Below are 14,275 nucleotides of genomic sequence, written 5' to 3'. Positions count from 1 at the left end.
TACACTTGGTGAGTTTGAACGTGATTACAATCACTTGGCAAGGAGATAGAGGACCAAGGTGATCATGGAAAGAGGGAGGATGAGAATAAATGTTTTATTGCCTGGGTGATAGATCAGGATAAATTAATGGAGACAATCGATGTGTTCAGACAGTAGAACTGAAAATAAGTTTTTGTTTTTAATTTCTAAGTCCTTTAGTCTTCCTGAAAGTAGATAGGAAACTATGCTTTATTACAGATGTATAGCTTGTTTTCTAAATGGCTCGGATTTTATTTTTTTCTGCAGCTCCAGCTGAGAAATCCCGATTTCTCACTTTTCTGGGCTAACACCAAGGTTGAAAAAAAGAAACTTGATCAGTACGGTAAGTCAGAACTCTGATACACCTCAGATGCCTCCATTCATTTATGTGCCCAAGCTGGTGTCGATCTAAATAATATTTCCAGAGTACCTGTTGTAAACAGGCACTAAATATAAAGCAGTGACGAAGAAAATCAAAGTACTCTGTCACAGAACCTACAGCCTTGAATAATAAAAAATACACTTAAAGTTTAATGCATAAGTTACGTCTTAGAGGAAAAGAAACAAGATTTTAAAATGTAGAATAGGAAAGTAAAAGTCTGTTTTAGAATTTTGTATCGGAAAGCCTGAATTTTATAGTATAGACCTAGAATCTAAATGCAGGGAGGGAGAGGAGTATGTGAAGACTGTAAGAAGAGTGTCCAGAGCAGAAAGAACTACAGCCTTGAAGACAGTGCACTGGGCAGGTGGACCCCTGCTAACTCCGTGGGGCATCACCTGAGGCGAGCCATGAAATGTGAGTACAAGCTCCTTAGACATGAGAAAAATGCTCTGAATTCTAATTTTGTTAGAACTACTATATATACACTATAATACATACTGCATTTAGACTGAAAGGCTCTTCACTGAAATCTGACACATTCTAACAATAATCAGAGGTAACTGTTGTACTCTTATGCAGAACAAATTTAGCTCAAATAGGTAAAATGATAAATTATACAAATTTCACCTTTTTAAAAGGATATTAAATCATTTGTGTATATATGAATTGAATATGGCTGGATTTCACCTTTTTAAGTGGATATTAAATCCAATAAGTTTGTGTATACATCAACTGAATATGGCTGGATTTTTAGCAATTCGTATGTAGACCAGTGCTTTCCTTTTTACACTGTTTTTTTGAATTCTGAAAGAGTAGATCATAACCTTAATTGTAGATTTGACTCTGAATTTCAGCTCCACAAAAATAAAAGGTATTAAGTTTTTGCAGGAATTCATATTGTAGTATCTTATGAAATGTTATGTCAATATTTTAAGATTCAGCTTCTTACAAATGGGGTACTTCAATGTTGTTTAAATCAACTATATTGAGATATAATTTACACTCAATAAAAAGTGCCAATGTTAGGTGTACAACTTGATGAATTTTGACAAACGTGTATAACCACCAATAACATGTCCATCCCTTAAAAAGTTCTTAAAAATCTCCTTTACAGTCAATCTTGATATGCTTTCCATCACTGAAACACTTAGTTCTGCCTGTTCTAGAATTTGCTAGAAATGGAATCATTCATGTAAATTTTTGACTGGATTATTTCATGCCCTATAACTTACAACGTATATGAGTGTTGTTGCATGCAGGATTCATTGCTGAATAGTATATGGCTGACCCTTGAACAACACAGGGACTTTTCTCATTTCTGATTTTATGTATAGGCTCGCTGTTGTTCTTGACGACTCTGGCTAAAGGTTTATCAATTTTGTTTATCTTTTTAAAGAAACAGATCTTAGTTCCATTGATCTTTAGTCTCTATTTCTTTATGATTTCTTCTATGAATTTTGGGATTTGTTTATTCTTCTTTTTCTAGCTCCGTTAATTGTAAGGTTAGATTGTTTTGAGATTTTTCTTGTTTCCTAAAGTAGGCTTGCATTGCGATAAACTTCCCTGTTAGAACTGCATTTGCTGTGTCCCATAGATTTTAGATTGTTTTCATTATCATTCATCTCCAGGTGTTTTTTTATTTCCTCTTTGATTTCTTTAACTACCCACTTTTTTTTAGTAGCATATTGTTTTAACCTCTGCATGATTGTATTTTTTTGCAGTATTCTTTTATTTTTTTCTAGTCTCAAACCATTGTGGTCAGAAAAGATGCTTGATATGATTTCAGTCTTCTTAAATTGACTGAGACTTGTTTTGTGTCCTAGCATGTGATCTATCCTGGCAAATAATCCATGTGCACTTAAAAAGAATGTGTATTCTGCTGTTTTGGAGTGAAATGTTCTTTATATATTTATTAAGTCACTGATGTGTTGTTTGAGGCTAAATTTTTCTTATTGATTTTCTGATTTATCCATTGATATAAGTGGGGTATTAACATACCCTTCTATTACTGTATTACCCTTGTATTACTGTCACTATCTCCCTTCATGTCTGTTATATTTGCTGTATATATTCAGGTGATCCTATGTTGGGTGTAAAAATATTAACAAGGTTATATCTTGTTGGATTGATCCTTTGATTATTAAGTAATGTCCTTCTTTGTCTCTTGTTGCAGTCTTTGTTTTAAAGTCTCTTTTATTTGATGTAAGTATTGCTACCCCAGCTTTCTTTTCTGTTTCCATTCTTTCACTTTCAGTCTGTGTGTGCTTTAGATCTGAAGTGTCTTATAGGTAGTGTGTGTGTATATATGTCTTTTCTTATCTATTCAGCCACCCTATTTTTTCTGATTGGAGCATGTAGTCCATTTACATTTAAAGTAATTAGTGATAGGTAGTTCTTTTTTTGTTCCTTCTTTTGCTCTTATGGTTTGATAACTAACTTTGGTTTTTTGTTTGGATCCCTTTATAATTTTTGGTTGTGGTTACCATGAAAATCATATATATATGCATACACACATATATATATATGTCATTATTTTAGGTGATCTCTGAAGTTTAAACATGTCCTAACAACTCTGCATTCTTATTCTCTCCCCCACATTTAATGTCGTTAACATCATATTTTACATATTTTTGTTTCGTGTGTTCCTTAACTACTTATTGTGGTTATAGACGATTTTACTACTATTCTGTTTTAACCTTCCTACTAGCTTCATAAATTGTGAATCCACTAACTTTACTAAATGTTTACCCTTACCAATGAGATTTTTTAATATTTGTAATTGTAGTCTTTTCTCCTTAGAGAAATGCCTTGAACATTTTTTTTTTGGCAAAGGCAAAAAGAGTATTCTTGGTTGCAGTTTTTTTTTTTCTTTCACCACTCTGAATACATCTTGCCACCCTCTTATGTCCTGCAAAGTTTCTGGTGAAAAGTCAGTTCATTGTCTTATGGGAGTCTCTTGTACATGGTTGTTTTTCTCTTGATGCTTTTAATATACGTTCTTTACCTTTAATTTTTGCTATTTTTAAAATTTAATTTTTATTTTATATTATAGCTGGTGTACAATGTGTTAGTTTCAGGTGTACAGAAAAGTGATTCAGTTATACATATATTCATTCTTTTTCAGATCCTTTTCCCATATAGGTTGTTACAGAATACTGAGTAGTATTCTCTATGCTATATAGTAGGTCCTTGTTGATTATCTATTTTATACATAGTAGTGTTTATATGTTAATCCCAAACTCCTAATTTATCCCTCCTCCCACATTTCCCCTTTGAAAACAAACTTATGGTTACCAAAGTCTGTGAATCTGTTTCTGTTAGGTAAATAAGTTACTTTGTATCATTTTTTTAGATTCCATAAATAAGTGATACCATATTTGTCTTTCTGACTTACTTCACTTAGTATGATATTCTTTTTAAAGGCTGATTAGTATTCCATTGTATATGTGTACAATGTCTTTTTTATCTGTTCCTCTGTCGATGGACAGTTAGGTTTCATTCTTGTCCTGGCTGTTGTAAATAGTGCTGCAATGAACACTGGGGTGCATGCATCTTTTCAAATTATGGTTTTCTCTGGATATATGCCTAGTTGTGGAGATTGCTGGATCCTACGGTAATTCTATTTTTAGTTTTTTTAGGAACCTCCGTACTGTTCTCCATAATGTTTGTACCAATTTACATTCCCAGCACCAATGTAGGAGCTTTCCCTTTTCTCCATGCCTCTCCAGCATTTATTGTTTATAGACATTTTAATGATGGTCATTCTGACTGGTGTCAGGTGATACCTCACTGTAGTATGGATGTGCATTTCTCTAATAATAAGTGATGTTGAGCATCACTTCATGTGCTTCTTGGCCCTCAGACATTTCTCCAAAGATGACATAAAATTTAGACCTTCTGCCCATTTTTTGATTGGGTTGTTTGTTTGTTGTTTTTTGATAATGAGCTGCATGAGTTATTTGTATATTGGGGAGATTAATCCCTTGTTGGTCACTTTGTTTGCAAATATCTTCTCCCATTCTGTGGATGGTCTTTTCATTTTGTTTATGGTTTCCTTTGTTGTGCAAAAGCTTTTAAGTTTCATTAGGTCCCATTTGTTTTTATTTTCATTACTGTAGGAGGTGGATCAAAAATATATTGTTGTGATTTATGTCAAAGACTGTTCTGTGTTTTCCTCTAAGAGTTTTATAGTACCTGGTCTTACAAGTTAGGTCTTTAATCCATTTTGAGTTTATGTGTGTGTCGTGTTAGATTGTTCTGGTTTCCTTCTTTTACATGTAGCTGTCCAGTTTTTCTAGCATGACTTATTGAAGAGACTGTCTTTTCTCCATTGTATATTCTTGCCTTTTTTTGTTGTAGATTAATTGACCACAGTTGTGTGGGTTTATTTCTGGGCTTTCTGTCCTGTTCCACTGATCTGTATTTGTTTTTGTGCCAGTACCATACTGTTGTGATGAATGTAGCTTTGTAGTATAGTCTGAAATCAGGGAGCCTGATTCCTCCAGCTCTGTTTTTCTTTCTCAAGATTGCTCTGGTATTCAGGGTCTTGTGTGTTTACATACAAATTTAAACATTTTTTGTTCTAGTTCTGTGAAAAATGCCAGTGATAGTTTGACAGGGATTGCATTGAATCTATAAACTGCTTTGGGTAGTAGAGTCATTTTCACAATATTCATTCTTCCAATCCAAGAACATGGTCTATCTCTCCATCTGTGTCATCTTCAATTTCTTTCATCAGTGTCCTAGAGGTTTCAGAGTACAGGTCATTTGTATCCTTAGGTACATTTATACCTAGGTATCTTATTCTTTTTGATGCAGTAGTAAATGGGATTGGTTCCTTAATTTCTCTTTCTTATTAGTGTATAGGAATGCAAGAGATTTCTCTGTATTAATTTTGTATCCTGAAACTTTACAGAATTCACTGATGAGCTGTAGTAATTTTCTGGTAGCATCTTTAGGATTTTCTATGTATAGTATCATGTCATCTGCCAACCATGACAGTTTTACTTCTTCTTTTCCAATTTGGATTCTTTTATTTCCTTTTCCTCTCTGATTGTCCTGACTAGAACTTCCAAATCTACATTGAATAAAAGTGGCAAGAATGGACATCCTAGTCTCATTCCTGATTTTTGAGGAAGTGCTTTCAGCTTTTCACTGTTGCATATGATGTTACCTGTGGGTTGTCATATATGGCATGGCCTTTATTATGTTGAGGTAGGTTCTCTCTGTGCTCACTTTCTGGAGCGTTTTTATCATAAATGGGTGTGGAATTTTGTCAAAAGCTTTTTCTCCATCTATTGAGATGATCCTATAGTATTCATTCTTCAATTTGTTAATGTGGTGTATATCACACTGATTAGCACATGGTGTATGATCCTTTTAATGTGTTGTTGGATTCAGTTTGCTAGGATTTTGTTCAATATTTTTGCATCTATGTTCATCTGTAATATTGGCCTGTAATTTTTGTGGTGTCTTTGTCTGGTTCTGGTATCAGGGTTGATATTGGCCTCATAGAATGAGCTTGGGAGTGTCCCTTCCTCTGCAATTTTTTTGGAATAGTTTCAGAAGGGTAGGTGTTAGCTCTTCACTAAATGTTTGATAGAATTAGCCTGTGAAGCCATCTGGTCCTAGACTTTTGTTTCTTGGAAGATTTTTAATCACGGTTTCAATTTCAGTACTTGTGATTGGTCTGTTCATGTTTTCTGTTTCTTCCTGGTTCAGTCTTGGAATATTCTAAGAATTTGTCCATTTCTACCAGGTTGTCCATTTTATTGGCATAGAGTTGCTTGTAGTAGTATCTCTGCAGTGTCAGTTGTAACTTCTTTTTCATTACTAATTTTATTGATTGGAGTCCTCTCCCTTTTTTTCTTAGAGTCTGGCTAAAGGTTTGTCAATTTTATCTTCTCAAAGAACGAGCTTTTAGTGCCATTGACTTTTGTGTATTCCCTGGGGTGTCCGCCACCAGTGTCCTTGCCCCTACAGTCAGCCACAGCTGACCTCTGCCTCCCCAGGAGACCCTCCAAGACCTGCAGGTAGGTCTCACTCAGGTTTTTCCTGAGTCACTGCTTTGTCCTGGGTCCCAGTCCATGTAAAACCTTGTGTGTGCCCTCAAAGACTGGAGTCTCTGTTTGCCCCAGTACTGTGGAGCTCCTGTACTCAAGATCCGTTGGCCTTCAAGGCCACATGCTCTGGGGGCTCCTCTGAATGAGGCTGGGGAGCCTTGTGTGGGGCAGAACTCTCACTCCTGTGGGTGCACTCTGTAATATAATTATTTTCTTGTTTGTGGGTCGTCCAACTTGGCAGGTATGAGATTTGATGATATCATGAAAGTGCCCCTCCTGTGGCTGCTGCTTTGTCTTTGGGTATAGGATAGCTTTTATTTAGTAGGTCTGAGTCTTTTTTGTTGATGGTTGTTTAGCAGTTAGTTGTGATTTTGGTGTTTTTGTGAGGAGGTGAAGTTCAGGTCCTTCTACCTACTCCACCATCTCATCTCTCTCCATTCTAATTTTTGCTCTTTTAACTACAGTGTGTCTTGGTGTGGCTCTCCTTGGGTTCACCTTGTTTGGGACCCTCTATCCTTCCTGGACCTGGATTTTTGTTTCTTTTCCAATGTGAAGGAAGTTTACAACTATTATTTCTTCAGTTAAGTCATATGCCTCTTTTTCTCTTCTCCTTCTAGGTCCCATATAATGTGAATGTTAGTACAGTTGACATTGTTCCAGAGGTCACTTAAATTGTCCTAATTAAAACTTTTTCACTTCATCTTCGTTGATTTCTACTATTTTGTCTTCCAGTTCTCTGATGATCCATTCCTCTAATCCACTATAGATTCCTTCTAGTGCATTTTTTTTTGCAGTGCACGGGCCTCTCACTGTTGTGGCCTCTCCCGTTGCGGAGCACAGGCTCAGCGGCCATGGCTTATGGGCCCAGCTGCTCTGCGGCATGGACCCATGTCCCCTGCACTGGCAGGCGGACTCTCAACCACTGCACCACCAGGAAAGCCCTAGTGCATGTTTTGTTGTATCAGCTTTTATATCCTTTAGCTGTGTTAAATTTGTCTTCATTCTTTCTGCTCCAGAGTTTGTTGAGCATATTCATGATCATTACCTTAAACTTTAGTTATCTCCACTTTGCTCAGTTCTTCTGGGGTTTTGCCTTATTCTTTCATTTGGAAAATACTCCTCTGTTTAGGTAGCTCATTGTATTTCTCAATCTGGCCTTATGTAGGAGGTCCCCGGAGCCCAGTAGCACATTCTCCTCTGGTCACTGGAGCTATATTCTCTAGGGGCGGCTGCATGTTTCCTTCTACTTGGGCAGGTTTGACTACTGTGGGTTCATGGGTAGGTGAGGCTGTACCTGACCCAGCTGGCGGCCAGGCCCTGTCCTGTGCTGTGGCTGGTGCCACAGGGCCAGGTCCTGGGGCAGCTGACTCTTATACTGGTGGAAAAGTTAACATATAATGTGTCAAAATATTCAAAATTAACTGTTGGCAATCTAGGACATTGTTTATCATCTTTTTGCTTTTACGCAGAATTAGCCTTATGGTACCTGTAGTGTTTCAGTGAAATGGAAAAGCTTTAATCATCACAATTCTTTCCTTTATAAATGCAAATATTCACTTGGTAATAAAGTTAAAACAACTTACTTCGAGAAGCATAACATTGTAAGAGACCATTTAAAACCTACTAAACAAAAAATTTTGTAAATATTGAGATTTAAAATTTTATAAATACTGACATCCATCCATCAGCTAGTATTTGACTATGTTTATCTACAGTTTTAATGTACAGTTCTGTCAAGAAGTGATGTATGTACTACACATTAGGTAGGTGGACAAGTGAATTACTTGTTTATTTCCTTGTCTCCCTCATTTGCTAAATGGAATTTCTTGAAGTGTTATGAAAATAGATGTGAAATTATGAGCCAAAATCATTTATGGGTCACACTTTCCTTTATAACTACTTTGAAATGAACTTATAGACAGTCTCTAAATCCAGCTTAAAATATTATCTATTTAACCTTCTTCAAAGATTTCAAGAAATGATTATATTTTAAGGGTGATGTTACAGAGACCAGAAAAGTGATCTAAAACAATTGTTTAATATCAAGACGATGCTGGGCTGACCTGCTCTCACAAACACATCAAAACTATGTATAGAACAACTCTTGCTGAAATCAACCTGGGGACTAGCAGGATGGCTTTTCCACCACAAAGCCTGTGAAAAAAGATCCACACTGAGGCTGGTAGGAAGGGAGGAGGAGTGACCTGCATCCCTAGTGGGGTACACAGAAGTGCAGGGGGATGTCACAGCCTCAGGATCCTCCCTGGGATGTCAGGGTTTTGAGCTACACGTTGGGCAACCCAACCCTGGGGTCGGACCCTGGGAAGACAAGCCCCCTTAGCTGGTTTGAAAACCAGTGGGGCTTACGAGACAGAGGTCTGTAAGAAACCTAGACACTGCTCTTAAAGAGTACACACAGACTTGCTTACCTACAATCACAACATAGACACGTGCGTGAGTGAATCTAACTCCAGGGCAGAGATTGCCACCACAGGAACTCTCGTCCCCGTGCACACTGGGTGAGGGAGTGAAGCCAGCTCAGCAATATAGCACCAACCCCACCTCTAACCAAGGTAAACACACGATGGAAAAACTAAAACCACAGAAGTACAGCCCCATGCCCTCAGCCCCTGCCATGCCCCAAACCAAGGCACAGACTGCCAGCCCACGCAGGATAAATCCCACCAAGTCTGTGGCGCCAGCACACTCTGGAGGAAGACACAGCCCCTGTTCACCTCAGATCCAGCTCTTGCATCAAAGCCACTGGTCACACGCTGCCTCCCACACAAGAACCAGAATTAGGTAACTGTTTCACTTAATTTCCTAGAGGTAGAGAAAGTTAAACAAATTGAGAACACTGAAGAATTTGTTTCAAATGAAAGAACCCCTAATGAAACAGAGATAAACATTCAAAGCAATAGTAATAAGAGTGCTGACTGAGCTGTGGAAAAGAACAGTGAGGATTTTAACAAAGAACTAGAAAATGTAAGAACCAGAGTTGAGCATACAATAACTGAGGTGAAAAATACTCTAGAGGGAATTAACAACAGATTAGGTGATACAGAAGAACGTGTAAATGATCGAAATCACTCAATAGTTTGTGACCTCTGGGACAGCATCAAACATTTGCATTATAGGGGTCCCAGAAGGAGAAGAACAAGTGTTGAAAATGTATTTGATGAAATTATGGTTTAAAGCTTCTCAAACCTGAGGGAAACAAATACCCAGGTATAGGAAGAACAGAAAGAGGTAAGACCAAAAAGCAATAGAAAAAAATAAAACCAAGAGCAGGTGTTTTGGAAAAGATAAAGTTGATAAGCCTTTAGCCAGACTCAGTAAGGAAAAAAGAGGGAGGACCAGGTAAACAAACTAGGAAATGAAAGAGGAGAAATTACAACTGTTATCACAGAAATACAAATGATAATAAGAGAACAATATGAACAGTTATATACCAACAGCTTGGACAACCTAGGATAAAATGGATAAATTCTAGGAACTATACAATCTTCCAAGAGTACTTCAGGAAGAAATAATTTGAAGTGACCAATTACTCATATAGAAATTGAATCAGTAATCAAAAACCTTCCCATAAACAAAAGTCCCAGACCAGGTGACTTCACAGGGGAATTTTACCAAACATTTAAAGAAAAGTTAATGTCTGTCTATCTTTCTCAAACTAGTCCTAGAAATTGAAGAGAACAGTCTGAAATGCATTCTACAAGGCCATTACCCTGATGAAAACCAGACAAATAAACTACAAAAAAAATTACAGACCAATATCTCTGGTGAACATAGATGTAAAAATCCTCAACAAAATATTAGCAAACTGAATTCAACAATATTTAGAAAGGATGATACACCATGATCAAGGGGGATTTATTTCAGGGATGCAAGGATGATCTGCAAATCAATCAATGTGTTATACCATGAAGGATAAAAATTACATGATCATCTCAATGGAAAAGCATTTGAAAAAATTAAACATCAATTCATGATTTTAAAAAACCTCTCAAAAGCCAAAATATACAAATTGGACCTAATTAAATGTCAAGGCTTGTGCACAGTAAAGGAAACCATCAACAACACGAAAAGACAACCTAATGAACGGGAGAAGGTATTTGCAAATAATATGATCAATAAGGGGTTAATACCCAAAATAAAGAGCTCATACAACTCCATATAAAAAAAAACCTGATTAAAAAATGAGAAGACCTTAATAGACACTTTTCCAAAGAAAACATACAGACGGCCAACAGGTACATGAAAAGATGCTCAACGTCACTAACCATCAGGGAAAAGCAATCAAAACCACAATGAGATAGCACCTCACACTTGTCAGAACTGCTGTTGTTAAAACAGCAACAAATAATCAGTGTTGGCAAGATGTGGAGAAAAAGGAACTCCAGTCCTCTGTTGGTGGGAATGTAAAATGAAAAAAATTAAAACATACCATATGATTCAGCAATTCCATTTCTGGATATATAGCCCAAGAAAATGCTAACTTGAAAAAGATACAAGCACCCCAGTGATCATAGAAGCATTATTTACAATAGCCAAGATTGGAAGCAACCTAAGTGTCCATCAACAGATGAGTGGATAAAGAAGATGTGAAAGATGTACACAATGGAATATTACTCAGCCATAAAAAATGAAATTTTATCATTTGCAGCATGGATGCACAGGAGGGTGGTATTATGCCTGGTGAAGTAAGTTAGAGAAAGACAAACACTGTATGTTAGCACTTATACATGGAAGCTAAAAGATAAACAAAAGAATATAACGTAACAGACTCATAGGTACAGAGAACGAACTAGTGGTTACCAGTGAGAGAAGGGTAGGGATAGGGGCAAGATAGAGGAAGGGGTTAAGGTCTACAAACTGCTAGTGTAACACACATACAAGGATGTAATAATGTGCAGCACAGGGAATATAGCCAATAATATAACAATTTTAAGTGGAATATAATCTATAAAAATTATTGAATCACTGTGTTGTACACCTAAAACTAAAATAACATAACCATACTTCAATTAAAAAAACCAATTATTAGTAGAGCCCAGAAATTATTGCCTGACGCCAGAGGGCGCTAATCACCAAGGGGAGGAGGCTCCCAGCAGGCACCAACTGCCACGAGAGGGCCCACGTCGCCAAGGAGACGAGTGCCAGCCAGGCGGGAGTGACCTCACAGCAGAGGGCCCACCTCACAGAAGGGTGAGGAACCCAGCCAGGATCAGACTCTCACCAGAGGGCCCACATCACCAAGGGGATGGGAGTGAGGCAGGCAGGAGTAGCCTCACAAGAGAGGGCCCATAGAATAAAAAAGAGAAGGAATCCAGCAGCTGGAACCTCCCAGCACATGGCCCAGAGCAGCAAGGCTATGGGATCCAGGCCGGAGTGAACTCCCACCAGTGGGCCCACATCATGAAACTGTGAGCAACCCAGCCGTTGGGACCTCAGAGCAGAAGACCCACATCCCAATGGGGGTGGGACCCTGGCAGGAGTATCCTCGCAACACTGGGTGCCCATCAGAAAACTTGGGGAACCCAGCAGTTAGGGCCTGACCCCAGAGGGCCCTCATCACCCAGGGGAGGAGGCGCCCAGCAGGCTCCAACTGCCACCAGAGGGCCCACGTCGCCAAGGAAACGTGTGCCAGCTAGGCAGGAGTGACCTCACAGAAGAGGGCCCACCTCACAGAAGGGTGAGGATCCCAGCCACGGTCAGACTCTCACCAGAGGGCCCACATCACCAAGGGGATGGGAGTGAGGCAGGCAGGAGTAGCTTCACAACAGAGGGTCCATAGAATAAAAAATGTGAGGAATCCATCAGTTGGAACCTCCAAGGAGGCGACCCAGAGCACGGAGGCTATGGGATCCAGGCCTGAGTGAACTCACACCAGAGGGCCCACATCATGAAACTGTGAGCAACCCAGCCGTTGGGACCTCAGAGCATAAGGCCCACAGCCCCATGGGGATGGGAACCTGGCAGGAGTGTCCTCGCACCACTGGGCGTAAATCAGAAAATGTGGGGAGCCCAGAATTTAGGGCCTGACGCCAGAGGGCCCTCATCACCGAGGGGAGAAGGCTACCAGCCGGCTCCAACTGCCACCAGAGGGCCCACGTCGCCCAGGCGACGTATGCAAGCCAGGCAGGAGTGACCTCACAGAAGAGGGCCCACCTCACAGAAGGGTGAGGAACCCATCCAGCAACAGACTCTCACCAGAGGGCCCACAACACCAAGGGGACGGGAACCAGGCAGGAGTTTCTTCACACCAGTGGGGCCACACCATCGAAAGGTGAGGAAACCAGCACATGTGGACTCAAGGGGCCTCTAAGAGGATTTCATTAGCTCCTAAGCTAAGTTTTCTTGTTTACCTCTCTACATAATTAAGTGAATCATCTAATTTTAAGTTCTTCACTTTTTAAAACTTTTGTTCTATGGCTAAAGAATTTGTGTACATTTTACATGAATTAAAACATTAAATTTAGAAAATTAAGGCCACAGCATTTTAAGACTAATATGCTTGAAAAGCATGAGCATTTAATGAAATAGATTCAAGTATTGCATTTCTTTGAAGCAACAGAAATGACCTAAAAAGAAACAAGGGAAAACTTCAGCACTTTTAGAAATAGCTTATTTTCATTATTATTAGATGCAACCTTAGTGCATGTTCTATGAAACCAAATAATAACAAATGAATATGTAACATTAAAAACAAACTTCAAGTGTTGTTATGATTATAAAGGCCACTTTAAAGTATGACTGAGGTTACCTAGATATTCAAACCTATTTGCACAGATTGTTTGGTTGTAACCATTAGAATTTCTGACTAAAAAAAATCAATTCATATCATTATTTTGAAATATTCTTGCGTAATAAAATAGACTTAATAGGAAATACCATAAAACACAATGAAATAAGTTGTTTGGGGTTGCACATATTTTATCTGAAATATTTAATGGGTTATTACCAGTGTTATGTAGCATTCTTCCTTCAGTGATGAAATCAATTGATCTTTGATTAGTTGCCTAGCTGCAGTCATTTTTGAAAGTATTTTTTCCTCGCCATCACATTACTAGATTGTAAACATACACTGAAAACAATTTTATTAAGACACATTTAATGCTAAACTGAGCAAAACCTGAGTTCAATAGGAACTCAGATTCTGAACTTTGATGTCAACAGGCATCTCTTTGCACTCCAGCTCTAACAATACCCAACTTGAGTCATTTACTTTGTATTTCAATTTCCTTATTTGTAAATACGGATAAGAAGAATACCTGCCTCACAGAGTTATTATGAGAATTAAATGAAATAAAGTTTTTGTTACAATATTTTGTATATTACAGATAGGTGTCAGAAAATATTGTTAAGTAATTATTAATGGAAAATAAATCAAGTCTAGAGCTGCACAATGATGGAAGAAGGTTGGGATGATTTTCTGATGCTATCAGAGAATCATCTGCGATCTTTCATCACCCTCAGTCACGATTCTGATACACACCCTCACCGGTGGGGCAGCCTCCCTCTTCCTTCTAAATGATATTGAAAATCACCAAAGAAATGAATGATTGACCCCTCAGAGGTGTTGAAGAAAATAGTCTAACGAACTCTGCTAGTAAATCCCTGTATCATCAACGGACACAAAACATTTCAAAAAGCAGTTTCAAATGCTTTAAATACGGATCTTCACGCACTGATAGGGCGCTGCTCTAGCCTGTTACAGCAAGCTTAAAACTGAGCCATTATCATATGCAAACGTTATCTTCAAAATTAAAGTTGAAGTAGACTAGAATGGATCACGCATATGGTGAAA

The sequence above is a fragment of the Delphinus delphis genome, chromosome 21 (assembly GCF_949987515.2).
Source record: "Delphinus delphis chromosome 21, mDelDel1.2, whole genome shotgun sequence".
Taxonomy (NCBI): domain Eukaryota; kingdom Metazoa; phylum Chordata; class Mammalia; order Artiodactyla; family Delphinidae; genus Delphinus; species Delphinus delphis.
This window is presented reverse-complemented; position numbering follows the sequence as displayed.